Here is a 17280-nt window from a genome sequence, read left to right on the forward strand (position 1 = left end):
GTTTATTATACGTAAAAACTTAGACTTAGAGGCCACTGTATTTTGTACTTTTCTGTTCCAGTTTCCACACGCCAGGAGAGAGAAAGATTGGTTCAGCTTATAATAGGTGCCTTTACTGTGCTTTGAGTTACAGTCAGGAGTGCATGTACCCTGAGCCAGGAAATAACTCTCATTTATAATCTACAATGTGCAGGCTCCAATGTAAATTGTCTGCAATCAATGATGATCCTAATAAATGGTCTCAATGTATCGACTCTATGCAGGGTATTTTCTTTTAATAGAATAAATACTTTATGAAAATAATTTTAACATCAAGTACAAAATGAATGAGAAACTTGTATTTTTCAAATATCACTGCATGGGCATCCATACAAAATACTACAGCTTTTAATACCAAAAGGCTTTTTTACAAGGAAATTTGGAAATACTGACTGAAGTACACAAAAATATAAACAAAAAAGGACAAAAATACACCCAGTCACTCTAAGGCAATACCAATTAGAAAATATTAAATTATGAATTTATTGTGGTTATATGTTGAATAATAATAGCTACTTTTCAATGTATTCACTTGATTTTCTTCAGTTATTTTTCTGTGTTTATAAATACTAAATGTTTTTTCACCCTCCCTTCAGGAAATATTTCTTCACTATTCATACGAAATAATACAATTTAGAAATACCTTCTTCTAAATAAATATTTGTAATGTGTCATTTTAAATTGTGTGAGCACGCAAAATTACAAATTAGGTTAGGTACTCTACATTTCCTGATTTATTATTTCTTTAGTCCTTGCAGGATCTTTTGAGCCACCCTTGGAAACAGCGGTAAGCAAGCATTTTGCAGCTCTGGTGAAATGTAGGAGGTAGCGTTATTTTAGTACCAAAGCGTGGGTATTTGTAAGAATTAAGTCTCCTGGTTTTACACCTCTTTATGTTGAGACTAGCAAGTGGACTGAAGTACAAATGGAAAGTAGGGAGGTGAAATACTGAATGATTGCTTTGAGTGTTCCGTAACACTCACTTTCACATTTTAGAAAGAAGGGTAGTAGTTTAGAAAGAATAGCGGCAGTACAAATCTATACCTAATATATTGCATTTGGACTTCCAAAGTCCCATCAAATACATATAGCCCACCCTTCTTTTAATGGTGAAAACTGCACTCAGTGAGATTGAGTGGCCTTTTTCCAAATGGTGAATTTTGATAAAAATATTGTCTGGGTATTGGTAACAATGTTCTCCTGTGGTGATGATGATTAGTTATTTGTCGCTTATTTATTTCTTTGCAACTTAAAATCTAACCTCATGAACTTTTGCAAACATTAGTCAGTTGTTCGAAATTTATAAGCTTGGTAGTCAGGATAGCTGCACTTGAATCACAGTTCCATTGAGGATTTGTGTGTGATCTTGAACTGACCTTGACTGATTGCATAAACCAATCTCAGTTCCAGCTTATAAAACTTCTTGAGGACAGTGAGTTTTGAAAGGCCACCTTATCTCATGTCTCGGTGTGTAGGCTGAAACTCTTTTTAGAATGTGTTTTGAGATTTTTGAAACATTGGAAAATAAATGCAAATAAATGTTACATTCAAAGCAAAACAAATCATAAGGCTACCATTTAAGGTATTAAGCAGTTTCTATCTAACAGGAAGTTGAGATCTTATATACTCCTTTTAGAACAAAAATGGCGGTGTTATGGGCAAATACCTGAACTGGGCCTTTTAGTCAATGAGACATAAAGCAAAGACCCTGTGTTCTTAGTGCTATAACTACGTTGAGGGTAACAATGAAATGAAGATTTCTAATTTGGAGATTCAGTGGCTACTCTAAAGGATTTGGGGGAAAGACCTAAGTGAGGGAAAAATAATTTAAAAGAAAAAGAAGAGTTCACCCCTTCCTTTCCTGACTCTGTTACTTTTCGATTTGAGTGTGGGCTCTTTTGGTGAGAATTTTATGAAAAGAGGCTCTCCCACCTGCAGAGCTGCCTCTGGGACTGTGTGACAAAGAGCAGCATAAAGTGACAGGGGGAAGCCAGCACTGGTGCCTGACACTGGCAGCTACTTTTACTTTGTTACCTTCTGTTTGTTGACAGGGCATCTAGCACATCAAAATGTACATTTCTATTTTGTTTATTACCTCCTCACTAAATACTCTCTCACTCGTTCAAATAGTGTTTTGTAACTTCTTTACGAATTCATTAAATGACACTGTATTATCTGTAAGTAATTTTGCTTCTGCCATTGAATAGCCCTAGCTATTGTCTTTTACCTTAGCACATTAGTCGCAATATAAATTCTTTTAAAGTTAGAGCACTGAAAAAAGAAATCGGTATCTGAACAGCTATAGAAAGAAAGGCTTTGAGGAAAGAGAGGTGAAAGAAAGACAAACATGATTTTAGCAGCTAAAGTGTGACATGATGATGGCCTGGACCAGAGCATGAGCTAAGGAAACAGAGAAAGAATGTATATTAATTAAGGTTCTCCAGAGGGACAGAACTAATAGGATAGATGTATAAACGGACTCACACGATGACAAGATGAAGTCCCACGATGGTCATCTACAAGGTGAGGAGCAAGGAAGCCAGTAGTGTGTCCGTCTGAGTCCCAAAGTCTCAAAAGTAGGGAAGCTGAGAGTGCTGCCTTCAGTCTGTGACCAAAGGCCCCAGAACCCCTGGAAAACCACTGGTGTAAGTCCGTCCAAGGGTCCAGAGGCCAAAGAACCTAGAGTCTGATGTTCAAGGGCAGGAAGCATTGAGTATGGGAAAAACATGAAAACCAGAAGACTCAGCAAGCCAGCTTACTCCACTTTTTCCTGCCTGCTTTGTTCTAGTGGCGCTGGTAGCCGATTGGATGGTGCCCACCCCCATTGAGGGCGAGTCTTCCTCTCCCAGTCCACTGACTCAAAGGTTAATCTCCTCTGGCAACACCCTCACAGCCACACCCAGAAAACAACAATGCTTTGCATCCTTCAATCCAATCAGGTTGACATTTAATATTAACCATCACAGAATGGATATGAAAAGTTTTAAGGCAAGGAATTTACTGAACTTTGTGGTATACTTAAGCAACAAAAAATGAATTCCCAATTTTCAAACTAGGAGCAAAGTAGTCTAATTTTGAGTAGTCATGCAATTGATTACATTATTAAAAGATCTTAGAGCTCCCTACCATCCATTTATGGTAGAGAAGGTATCATCAAGAAAATTAATTATAATTCTGAGTTGCTATGGAATCCTAAGTTTACAGATTCAAAAGAAATTAATAGTCATATTTATTTACCATATCATTACAGTTTGATGTTATATGCATGAGAGTAATTAAGATTCATGTATTCATTCAGTAACAATTATTAAACTGCTTTTTGCAGTTTTTCTAGGCACTTGATATTTAGCAGAGGACAGAACAGGCAAAATTCTGCCTTCATGCAACTTATTCTCAGATGGGAAGAAACTGATCATAAACAAAATAAATGAGTAAACATATAGTTTGCCTGAGAGTGAAAAATTCTATGAAGAAATAAAACTTGGAGAAGAGAGATAGGAAATGCTATTTTGAATAAATGTGAGAGAAAGCTTCCTGAGGTGACACTGCAGCAGACACTCACAAAGAGGAGAGAGAGGTCGGAGTGCCATGTGTCATCCTCTGGAAGGACAGTGAGCCAAGCAGAGAAGCAACCAGAAGTAAAGACACTCTGAGCGTGTTGAAAGAAGAGCCCAGCCAGCGTGTGCAGATCAAAGTGGATGAGAAGGATAGAGGAGAGGAAGGCAGAGCTAATGGGCTGAGGAGAGTGATCAAGGGGGCCTTGTCAGCCATAGAATCATTCTGAATTTTTCTCTGATTGAGATGAGAAATGAGCAGAGAGTGTTGATCACAGGAGCGAGGTGATCCTATAAACATTTTCACAGTAACACTCAGGCTGTTATGGACAAAGTGTACTATGGGGCAGGCAGAGAGGATCAGAAGCAGGGAGACCAGTTAGAGAGCTATTGCATTAACCCAGGCAAAAGATGAAGGTTGTTTGGATCAGAGGGGTAGCAATGAGGATGATGAGAATAGAGGGCATGTTCTGTGTATTTGAAAGTAGAGCAAATCTGTTTCACCGCAGAGCAAATAGGACCAGCTGATGGCAAGAATGTGAGGTTGAAGAGTGAAAGAGGAGACGTGGATGATTTCGTGGCTTTTGACCTGAACACATGAAATAATAAACTTGAGATGGTGAAGCTTGCAGGAGGTGAAGGTGGTGATTGTTTTGTGGGAAGGTTTGAATTTGTCCTTTTGAGCTTATTAGACATACAAGAGGAGGTTACATGATAGCCAGCTGGGTATATGAGTCTGGAGTCCAGAGACAAGCAAGTTAAAGGTCTGAAATACAGAATAGATATGTATTATCAGGCCTGATGGCTTAAGAAGATCTAGGGAAAAGCAGTCTAAGGACTGAGCCCTAGGACCCATCAGTAACAACAGGCTAAGGAGGTGAGGGGGAGACAGCACACGAATCATGAATTTAAATACTCTTTTTATTTTTAAAAAATGTTTACCAAAAGAGCTTTCCAAATATTGTGACATTTGACTTGCAGAATTCTACTTCTGAAAAGCAGCGATAGTTGGCCATTATTTCTCCTCCAGTTTACAAGTTGCAAGAGTTTTGTCTTTCATTATCATCCTTTGATGACTGCCTATCTTTATTATACAAATTCAGAAAAAAATAATTCTATTGTGGTTCTCTGCATACGATATGATTCCTCATGCTTGCAAGTGTTTGTAGATGAAGTTTTCTCCCTCAAGCATGCTTTACCTCGTCTTGTTCACCCTCAAAATCCCATATAACAAGACAAGAAAGCTTTGCCCTCTTTTCCAGGAAGATAGTTAGCAAGAACAGGGAGAGGTGGATCGGATATCAGTAATCTTACTAGGGGAATGCCATTTACCTCTAGGTCACCAGAGGGGAAGGGATCAATCCCTCATCTTCCCTGGGCATCTGCAGAAGCCTCTGAGAACACCTGCAAGTTATTTTGAGTTCAGATCACCCGCTTTCTACTCTTATTCATATCACTGAAGAAAACAAAGTGAAAACAACCAGAACCGAAGCAAAATGCTCCCTAAATCCTAGTCCTCCATTAGCTTCATCTAATTTTTTTTTCCTGGGACTAGAAAGAAAGGGGGCTGTTTGTTTTTGTTGCATACACAAGAAGTTAGGGTATATACTCCGTATACATCAGACTGTATCAGGAACTGTTTCATCTTCTATGTAACAAGCGTTTTTCTCAACAAGGTCTAGGTGTGGAGCTGCAATGGTGATCATGCCAAACTAACGTTATTCATGAACTTCATCAGTACTTCTCCAATCATTTTTGAGGGCCATTTTTCTTTCTATATCAAGCACAAATAATACTTTTGTAATGTGCAATAAAAATGAATTACTATAAAACCAAATAATAAGGCATACAAAATGCAAGTTTCAGCTTCTTATTATTAGGTTCTGCAACTATAACAAAGGCTAAAATTGTATTTGTTGAGTGTGAATATATTGGAAATAATATAGATAATAAATTATTATACTTGTAATTTTTTGTTATTCTGGAATTAGAACTAAATGCAAAGTTATGAGAGAAACAGTAATTTTCATATTAAATGGCTATATGCACATTTAGAATGAACATCATATACATCAATTATTTAAATTTTAATGTGGCACATGCTTGGTTGTGGCTTATTAATTTACATAATCTCTTTGAATTGGTTACAGCATTTATTGCTGGGAATAATGTATAATCTGAACTGTTTCCATTCTTTATATTAATATCAGTCATAGTAGAGAAATGAATCTTAGAGAAATACATTGGCAGTAATGGAAGAAGAGATTTTGAAGCAATTTCAGCAAGTTTAGGATATTTATTTTACAATTTTATTCAGGGCCAGGTGCAGTGGCTCATGCCTGTAATCCCAGCACTTTGGGAGGCCGAGGCAGGCAGATCATTTGAGGTCAGGAGTTCAAGACTAGCCTGGCCAACATGATGAAACCCATTTCTACTAAAAATACAAAAATTATCCAGGCATGGTGATGGTGCTTCTAATCCCAGCTACTTGGGACGCTGAAGCAGAAGAATTGCTTGCACTTGGGGGTGAAGTTTGCAATGAGCTGAGATAGAGCTACTGCACTCCAGCCTAGGCAACAGAGCGAGACTCTGTCTTAAATAAATAAATAAAATAAAATAAAATAAAATTTTATCCAAAAAAAGCAAATTTTATCACATTTTCCAAGTTCATCTTCAGTCCTGCATTACTAGTCTGCTTCAGTATTTATCCTGTAATATTACAGCTAAATACATTTTTGATGAAAAAAATCAGTTCAGGATCCACAAATTTTCATATGTGGATCTTTTGTGCTAAAATAAAAATTCAAAATGTTCTATCAGGGTTCTAAAATGGTCTATGATAACTTTTCCCAAATATGCAATATCAAGATCATCACTTTTTCACTGATAATTGTACTTAATTTATGAATCATGTCATAAATAATTGTAGAAACTCTATTATTCTAAGTTTCTAACTTTTGCTTGGTCCTTTGACTTCACCTGCCATTGCAAAGCATGTTGCATTCATTCCTTGCAGCAGTAGAAAGATCTTTAAAGATACCAAATATGAAGACAAGTGAAGGCTGGCTGTCCAACCTACATATTTAAAACTTGGGAATGGGCTAGTTTCTTATCTTGTATAAATAAAAGTTTTTTGTTGTTTTGATATTCTCAATAATTCTCCCATGTGTAAACTTGGTGTCTCACCATGCAGTATAGGTGCTTATAATCAACATCTATGTTATTACATAATAAAGAGAACAGTTTTGTATTTAATGAATTAGCTTTTACATACATAAAACACAAATTTTACTAAATAGCTAAGAACCCTGATATTCAGCTGATACTTCTATTGTGCAATAAGGCTTTCTTGATGAAGGAAACAGTACCTTGGTTTATGGTCTATATGAACTCCTAAATCAGAGTACATCAAAATATTTCCCTGCCATTGTAGCTTGCCAATCTACTTCTATGAAACAAAGAAACAAAAACAAACCGCAAACCACACTTACTGATTTCTAAGCATTTTTCTCAATGCGTGTACTTATCTCTTTGCTGGTGAGTAATAAACTGTTGTGGACTGGAAGTTTGAGGAGCACTGTTGTGAGGAAAGTAGAGATAATGCCTACTTTGCAGAGCTGTTGTTAAGATTATCCATAATCTTCGCAAAGTGTCTCTCAAATATTATAACAGACATTTAATTTACAAGAGCTATTAATTTGCATCACACAATTATTTTTCATTTTAAGCAAATCTGTAGTACAAAGAGAATAAGTAACAGACTGTATCTGAACTGAAAAAGTGCACAACCTTGTAAAGAAATTTATCTGTCTGTTTATAGCTCTGCCTCAACATTTCGATATATAAAGATACAGGTATGTGAGTATAATAGAATATCTCCTGCAAGAAAAACTGGCAGAAAAATTGCAGCCCATTTGCAAGATTAGAGAAAAAACAAAACAAAACTCAAAACAGGAGATGAATTTAGAGATTGTTTCAAAAGGTGGCAGAACAAGTTGCTACAGTATGAGACAGTGCTAAAAGTTTTCTATGCATTTCGCTGTTGTAATTTTATTCTGGGACATTTTTCACCCAATCAGAATGTACTGGAGAAATAATGGATAGTTTATTTTACTTGAGGATGCTTAAAAAGCACTAACTCATGTTGTACTCACAATGGAGATACTGCTATGCACATTTTACATGCAAGAATAATGAGGCGGAGAGGAACTTAGTAATTTGTTGAAGTCTGCAATGTCCTAGGTGGTGCAAGGATACTAAGCAGTCTGACGTTGTTCATAACCTTTGCTCACCCATGGTTTAGAGTGCTGTGTCATGGAGAGTAAATGGGAGCTTAAAATGGAAAGGTTAGTGTAAACTTGTATGGGAAAGAAAATGGATAGAGTTTAAAAACAAAAAAAACAACAAAAAAACTCAAGGTGAGTGCACAGTGCACAAGGTGCTGTGAAAGGTGATGGAGGTAAAGAGGTATGACTCTCTTGTCACTGGGAGGTCTAGCTGGCACTATTGTCCCTGAGGAATTAGAGCTACATGTAAGGCAGAGAACTAAGTGTGCAATCAGGGTGGAGTCTCTTCATGTGTGGGTTAAGTCTAAAGAGCACATGGAAAGGGAAAATCACTTGTAATGTTTAAATTGTTCAAAAGTCCCTAAAATTGCCCTCAAGCATGAGAAGTACACCTCATATGTCATTTCACCTTCTGAATGTTTATTTGCTTACTGAATGGAGTGGCAGTCTATCCTGTATGGAGCAAGTTCAGGTACCTTGTCTGAGGAGCAGTAAGGATGCAAACTAAGAAGTGGAGAAGAAGGAAATAAAAGGCAGCTGTGAAAAAACTAAAAATTTTAAATTTATATTGGTAATAAACTGGTTGAATGTATAATCAGGGAAGGCCTGAGTAGGGGTTAATGATAACCAAAGATGACTTAGTTCTCAAAGCTCTGTGAATGTGATGCCCTAAATGGAATGAAAGACTTCAGGTGAAGGAGATAAATGTGAGGAGAAAGGACAAAATGATAAAAATGGAGAATAATGAATTTTGAAAAGGAAAAGTAATTTATACTGAAAAATTACAATATGCATACACAAATGTATGTATTACATTAATTGAGGTACAGTTGATCTAGGCATCTGAGAACAATATAAAACTGATAAGCATTTAAAGTACAATTACCATGCGAGTGTATAGTCAGATCACAGTAGAAAACACACGGCACCATCAAAAGTTTCAAGTTTAGAGGGCTTAATGAAGGTACTGTATTACAAAGATGTCGGAAGGCTTAAAGGAACTAACAAAACATGAATGACTCATGGACCAGAAAAGGCGAGGAGGTATTACTTACTATCCCTAAGCCTGATATGGCACGTGGCTTCAGCTGTAACCAAAATGTGCAGCTACTACCAGAATCCAAATAAGTATTCCACCTTACTTTTCTACCCTACAATCTCCTGCCATTGCCTTTCTTTGGCTGAACCTAATTGTAAACCAGAGGACAGGGGTGCTGGGAAAATGCATTCCATAAGGGTCAGTTGCTCAAGCCATAGTGTAGCCCATATAGAGTGCAGGGGATGAAAATGGCAGAATCTGACATAGTCACTATGAGTAACAAAATTATTCTCTGAATAATATTAAAAGGCTATCCGTAGAATTTGGAATACATATTTTATTTTATATTTTCTAAGTGAACTTTATTTTTAGTCACTGCGTACCAATTTAAAAAAAAATGATGACAGCCACTGTTTAAAAATTTCAGTAGCTTTTAGGGTACAAGTTAGAGAAAAAACAAAACAAAACTCAAAACAGGAGATGAATTTAGAGATTGCCTCAAAAGGTGGCAGAACAAGTTGCTACAGTATGAGACAGTGCTAAAAGTTTTCTATGCATTTTGCTGTTGTAATTTTATTCTGGGACATTTTTCACCCAATCAGAATGTACTGGAGAAATAGTGGATAGTTTATTTTACTTGAGGTTTTTGGTTACGTGGATGAATTCTCTAGTGGTGAATTCTGAGATGTTAGTACCTGTTGTCTGAGCTGTGTGTATAAATGTCAAATACTAGCTCAGGTATGAATGCTTACTGTTAATTCTGTAATGCTTTTTAGATGTTTTCTTTGTTCTCCATAAATGTAGATTGTATTGAAAATAATTTTGAGTATAAACTATATCATTTAATAATTGTTATGCTTTGCAGTTTCAGTAATATCTCTTTGAAAGTAAAATAATCCAGCAAGGAGATTAGTTTTGTAATCGTATCATGACAGTATAATTGTTGACCTTTTATATCGTTACATACTTTTATAGAAACGCAGCATAATTTTTAAAACAACTTTCTTATTCTGATATGACTCATTTGTTATATATTTTTCAAGTACATTATCAATGACTTTACTTGGAGCATTATGCGATGCCAATGAGTTAATTGTGGCACATGTGCAATTACTGGCATGTGTTACTCTTTACTTTTTGTATAAAGCTGCCTACTGTATTATTTAATGAACAAATGCACTCATCTTTAATCATTACTTTGCACTCAACTTCCGTTAAAACAATGACAAATCAGACATTCACATTTCAATCATTAAGATAACAATAATGAATTATTTTCCTGATAGTAGGGTTTTTGTAGTTGTTTTTCTTAAAACAAATTTTTTATCCCTTTTTTATGGTTAGCATAGATGCAAATGATAGAGATTGTTTTAATAGGCAGAAGTTAAGAGAAAGTGTGAAATACTTCCTCTTTCTCTCACTTGCAAGATGAAAAGATTCCCCCTACAGTTACCAAATTATAATGAGGAAATGAAGGATAAGGGGCGGAGAAGAATAAACATTTTTCTTTGAATTGAACCATGGGGAATTTCTGGAAGATTTACAACCATATTGGCTCATTGATTACTCAGATGGCAGAAAGATATTCTCAGTGTGTGCTCCTTTTTCCTAATGAAAAAGACTATTAGCCCACCTCAAGATGTATATTAAAAGTTTTATTTTTGTTAAATGGAGAGCTCTGTTTAACCCATTTGCAGAATTGGGCCTCTACTTGAAAATAGCAATCACTTTTGAAGAAATATCACTGCAATTACAAATCAAGTGGAAGTTAGAAGAGATATAATGCTGTTATATTCTGATTACAAGATAAATGTAGTTAGGAACTATTGAGTTCTTTGTGGTCCAGAAATTATGCAGAAAATTCTAATTTTATTAAGTTACCCAAATTGACCTCAAAATGGATGGTCACATATGCAGGCTAGAAACTGAATCAAGGATGCTGAAAAGCACCATTAATACTGCCTTTTTCAATGACCTTAAAGAGAGGATATTGAGAAAATCACAGTAGGTTTCATTAAGATGAATAAAATTGAACATTTAAGTAAAAGAATAATCATTTTTGAACAACATAATATGAAAATATATGACCATAAAATCTTGATAGCTCTCTAGCAGTGCTTGTAGAAATTGCAATCTCTTTTCAAATGTTATAGTGGGTGTCAACTCAGTAGAAAATTATAATGGCTGTCAAAATTCTTGTACATTTTATAAAATGTGCATTTTGTTACTTTTTCAGGTGCATGTAGTAATGTATATACCCTGTATTGCAGAGTAGGGTGTGTAGATCCATAGAAACAGTATGTTTTCTTTAGTATCAAATAACTTGACAAGGAAATTATAAAATTCTTTAGAAATTCAAGTGATTCTCAGTAAATTAAGCAATGGGGTATTATTCTATTTGTGGAAAGCTTAATCATTTTCTATCTGTTGTAATACTTTAGAAATTCCATTTCTTTTATTGTGTCGGAATCAGACCAGAGGCTACTAGAGAGAGCGGATTAGAGAAGTTCATGAGAAAGGTTTCAAAAGGAAAGTCTTCCTGAGGGTTATTTTCTTATAAGTGTTTAGAAAGAATAGTTAATGCTGCTCTGCTGTGTTTTCCCAAATGTATTGTTTTTAACTCATAAAAGTTTTTCTCTCATACATCATCCTCAAAGTGAATGATTCAGGTCAACACGATAGTTCTGTTCCACGATGTCATTCATGGATCCAGGTTCTTTCTATCTTGTTGGCCTCCCACTCCCCAGGCTCTGTTTTCATTTGCATGCCTGAAGTTGGTTATGGACAATTTCATGTTTTAGTTTATGAAAAGAATAAGAGGCAGAATAGAGAAGTGCCCATTGGTTACCTCAATGTCCAGTTCCAGAAGTGGTGCATATTATTTCTAGGCCACACTAGCTGTAAGTGAAGTTGGGAAACACAGCTTAGCTGGGCAGGTATGTGCCACTTACCATTTATTACAATGCAAGAAGAGGAGAATCGAGGTTAGTAAACAATTATTAGACCCTGACTTGCTATCCAAGCTTCTTGTAGGTTTGGCAGAGATTTTAAAGGGCAATTTCAAAACTGTTTGAACTTTCATATTTGCCATAATCCTGAACACGGGTAAAGCAGTTGTAATATATAATATGAGTCACTTCTTTGTACTTACATATGGCTCATACAAAAGGTAAGCATCTGTGTTCTAAACAAACATAGATTTTTAAAATATGAATTTCAAAAGAAGAATAATCTTTGAACTGTAGATTAAGAAAGAACACCATGCCGGGCGCGGTGGCTCCCGCCTGTAATCCCAGCACTTTGGGAGGCCGAGACGGGCGGATCACGAGGTCAGGAGATCGAGACCATCCTGGCTAACACGGTGAAACCCCGTCTCTACTAAAAAATACAAAAAAACTAGCCGGGTGAGGTGGCGGCGCCTGTAGTCCCAGCTAAGAATGGCGAGAACCCGGGAGGCGGAGCTTGCAATGAGCTGAGATCGCGCCACTCACTCCAGCCTGGGCGACAGAGCGAGACTCCGTCTCCAAAAAAAAAAAGACAGAACACCATATGCGAGAAAAGAGAAAAAAGACTTCTAGGCAGTTCAGACATTATACAGTTATGGTTTTCAATGACACATATATTACTATGACCAGGTAAGGCCTCCCCAAATCTACCACAGTTAACACATCAGAGTTCAAAAGTCCACTCAGCTTGAAACTTTACACCTATGCTATATATCATTAAATGTGGCTATGGCTCTCCTGTTTCCATTTACTTATCTCTTGTGTCATTCCTCACTCTCTCATTCTTTATTTCTCCGTGACATCTATCATCATTGATATTGTTCTTTCAGCTATCTAACTTTTTTCTCTTAATAGTCCATTTTAATCCCCTAATTTTCATCCTACAAACCATATTGTTTTCTCCCTCAGTATACTGCAAGTTCTGTGAGGGAGATAAACATGACCATGTAACCAGATTTAGCAATCCTGTACCTGACAAATGATAGATTCCCAGTAAATCCTGCTAAATGAGAAAGGAGAGAAAAATAGAATATCTGAAATATGAAGTTCCTTTCCTACATTATCTCTTGAAGTGTAAATCTCACCTTGTAAATTCTTATTTTATCTGGGCTAAGTTGGACCCAGAGATCATTTTATTTGACTATAAGTATACTTTAGTGTCTAGCATCACCCCATATAAAAATAATAAAAATATATACACTCATATAACACTGATTTATAAATGGTAAATCATTCAAGATTATGTGTGTGAATAAAGACATATTTTTAGAAGCAGAACAGAACAGAAAGATGAGTAATTATATCCTAATTTCAGGATTCTTTAATAGTTGCCATTCAAGATAATGTCTATGAAGGACCAGCTTTCTCTGCAAGACGTAAGGGTCCACCAACTGATCTGCTTTTTTTATTTTTATTTTTTGCTTTTATTATTTTAATTGACACAGAATAATGTTACCTATTTGTGTACTACAATGAGATATTTTGATACTTGTATATGATGCGTAATGATCAAATGAGGCTAATTAGCATATCTATCACCTCAAACATGTATCATTTCTTTGTGTTGTTTTCCAAATGTAGTTAATTATGGAAAAATATCACTATACATTTCTTCTGGGCACTTTAAAATGAAGATTGTATATATTTAAGTTGTACAACATGATTTGATGTAAGTATGCATTGTGGAATGATTACCACAATCAAATTAATTAACACATCCATTTCCACCCATGCTGTGCCTTGGGTCCCCAGAACTTGTTCATCTTCCAGCTGAAGGTTTCTATTCTTTGACTGACGTTTCCCTATTTCTTTGCCCCCTCCCAGCCCCTGGTAACCACTATTCTCTCTGCTCCTCTGAGTTGAAATTTGAAATTTCACATATAAGTGAGATTACATGGCGTTTGACTTTCTGCGCTTGACTTACTTCACTTAGCATAATGTTCTCCAGGTTCACTCATGTTGTCCCAAATGGCAAAATTTCCCTTTTTTAAAAGGCTGAACAGTAGGTGTATATATACCACATTTTCTTTATCCATTTACCCATTGGTGGACCCTTAGGTTAATTTTACCTCTTGACTATTGTGAATAATTCTGAAATGAACATGGGAGTGCAGATATCTCTTCCACATACTAATTCAATGTGCTTTGGATATACCTAAAACTGAGATTACTGACCCATATGGTAGTTTTATACTTTTATTTTTATTTTTGAGGAACCTTCCACCATTTTCCATAATGGCTTTACCTGTTTACATTCCCACAAACAATGTACAAGTAATTAATTTTCTTCACATCCTCGCCAACCTTGTTAGCACTTCTCATTTTGATAATAGTCTTTCTAACATGTATAATGTGATATCTCCTTGTGGATTTTATTTGCATATCCCTGGTGGTTAGTGACATTGAGAACCGTGTCATATACCTTTTGGCCATTTGTACGTCTGCTTTGGAAAAATTTCTATTCAGGTCCTTTGCCCACTGTTTAAGCAGATTATTTGTTTTCGTTTTGCCATGGAGTTGTGTGAGTTCCTGATACAATATGGATATTGACCTTTATCACATATATGTCTTCAAATAGTTTCTACCATTCTACAAGCTGCCTTGCATTTTGTTGATTCTTTCCTTTACTGTGCAAAAGCTTTTTAGTTTGATTTAGCTCCACTTGTTTGTTTTTGCTTTTGTTGCTCAGGCTTTGCTATCATATTCAAAAAATTCGTTACAAATACCAAGGATATTTTCCCCTAGATTTTCTTCTAGAAACTTTATGGTTTTAGAACTTACATTTAAGTTGTTAATCCATTTCAAGTTACTTTTGTATATAGTATAAGGGTCCAATTTTTTGCATGCTAATATCCAGTTTTCCCATAACCATTGATTTTTATTTTGTTTTTGATCAGAATACATTTTTGTGCAATTTATTTATTTATTTATTTATTTATTTTTAAACTTTATTATAGGCCCGGGGGTACATGTTCAGGCTTGTTACATGGATAAATTGCATGCTGCTGAAGCTTGGTTTACAAATGATCCCATCTCCCAAATTGTGAGCATAGTATCTGATAAGTAGTTTTTCAACCCTCGCTCCCTCCAAACCACCCACTTCTAGTGGTCCCCATTGTCTCATGTTCCCATCTTCATGTTCACATGTTCTCAGTGTTTAACTCTCACTTATAAGCAAGAACCTGTGATATTTGTTTTCTGTTCCTGTGTTAATTTGTTTAGGGTATTAGCCTCCAGCTGCATCCATGCTGCTGCAAAGGACACACGTTTATTCCCCTTATGGTTGTTTATCATTCCATGATGTACATGTACCACATTTTCTTTATCCAGTCCATGGGCATCTAGGTTGATTCCGTGTCTTTAGTATTGTGACTAGTGCTGCAGTGAACATATTAATACATATGCCCTTTTGGTAGAATGATTTCTTTTCCTTCAGATACATACCCAGTAATGGGATTGCTGGGTAGAATGGCAGTTCTGTTTTTAGTTCTTTAAAAAATCTCCAAACTGCTTTCCCCAGCAACTGAACTAATTTACATTCCCACAAACAGTTTATAAGGGTTCCCTTTTCTCTGCAACCTTGCCAGAATCTGTTATTTTTTGACTTTTTAATAGTAGCCATTCTGAATGGTGTGAGATGATATCTCATTGTGACTTTGATGTATGTTTATCAAATGATTAGTGATGTAAAGCATTTTAAAGTATGTTTTTTTGGCCATGTGTATGTCTTCTTTTCAGAAGTGTTTGTTCATATTCTTTGCTCCCTTTTTAAATGGGGTTAGTTATTGTTTTTTGCTTGCAGAATTGTTTAAGTTCCTCATAGATTGTGGATACTAGACCTCTGTCAAATGCATAGCTTGTGAATATTTTCTCCCATTCTGTAGATTGCCTGTTTACTCTGTTGATACTCTCTTCCGTTGTGCAGAAGCTCTTTAATTGAGTTCCATTTGTCAAGTTTTGTTTTGTTGCAATTGGTTTATAAATTCTTTGCCAAGGATGATCTCCAGAATGGTGATTCTTAGGTTTTCTTCTAGAATTTTTATAGTTTTAGGCTTTACATTTAAATCTTCAATCCATCTTCAGTTTTTTTTTTGGTATATAGTGAAAGGTAGGGGTTCAGTTTCACTCTTCTGCATATGGCTAGCTAGTTATTCCAGCATCATTTACTGAATGGGGATTCCTTTCCCTATTGCTTATTATTGTTGACTTTGTCAAAGATCAGATGATTGAAGGTCTTTGGCTTTATTTCTGGTTTCTCTATTCTTTTCCATTGCAGTGTGTGCCTGTTTTTGCTCTTTTGATTTCTGTAGCCTTGTAGTACAGTTTGCAGTCAGGTGATGTGACAAATCCAGCTTTATTCTTTTCTGCTTAGAATTTCTTTGGCTATTCAGGCTCCTTTTTGCTACCATATGAAGTTCAGGATAGTTAATCCAATTCTGTGAAAAATGATGCGGGTAGTTTGATAGGAATAACATTGAATCTGTTGGCTGCTTTAGGCAGTATGACAATTTTAACAATATTGATTCTTCCAATTCATAAGCATGGGATGTTTTTCATTTCTTTGTATCATCTATGATTTCTTTAATCAGTTTTTGTAGTTCTCTTTGTAGAGATCTTTCATCTCCGTGGTTAGATGTATTCCATGGTATTTTTTCTAGCGATCGTGCATGGGATCATGTTCTTGATTTGGCTCTCAGCTTGAACATGATTGTTGTATAGAAATGCTACTGATTTTTGTACATTGATTTTGTAACCTGAGATTTTCCTGCAGTCATTTACCATTTCTAGGAGCCTTTTGATGGAGTCTAGAGTTTTCTGGGTATAGAATCATTATCATCTGCAAAGAGAGATAATTTGACTTCTTATTTTTCTATTTGGATACCCTTTATTTCTTTCTCTTACCTGAGTGCTCTGGCTAGGACTTTCAGTAAATTGTTGAATAGGAGTGGTGAGAGTGGGCATCCTCATCTTGTTATATCTCTTCAGAGAAATGCTTCCAGCTTTCACTCATTCAGTATAATGTTGGCTGTGGATTTGTCATAGATGGCTCTTAGTATTTTGAGGTATGTTTCTTCAGTGCCTGGTTGTTGAGGGTTTCTATCATGAGAGGATGTTGAATTTTATCAAAAACATTTTCTGCATCTATTGAGATGAACACATAATTTTGTTTCAAATTCAGTTTATGTGGTGAATCACATTTATTGATTTATGTATACCAAACCATCACTGCATCCCAGGAACAAAGCTTACTTAATCGTGGCGAATTAGCTTTCTGATGTGCTGCTGGGTTTGGTTTGCTAGTATTTTGGTGAGGATTTTTGAATCTATGTTCATCAGGGATATTAGCCTGCAGTTTT

At 35.8% G+C, this 17280-nt stretch overlaps 1 protein-coding gene across 4 annotated transcripts in view; it reads left to right on the forward strand.

Annotated features, from left to right (window-relative positions):
* The window catches only part of CADM2 (cell adhesion molecule 2), a 1067553-nt gene that overhangs the window by 831426 nt on the left and 218847 nt on the right, over positions 1 to 17280 (forward strand). The window lies entirely within an intron of this gene.

Source organism: Papio anubis, chromosome 2, assembly GCF_008728515.1.
Source record: "Papio anubis isolate 15944 chromosome 2, Panubis1.0, whole genome shotgun sequence".
Lineage (NCBI taxonomy): Eukaryota > Metazoa > Chordata > Mammalia > Primates > Cercopithecidae > Papio > Papio anubis.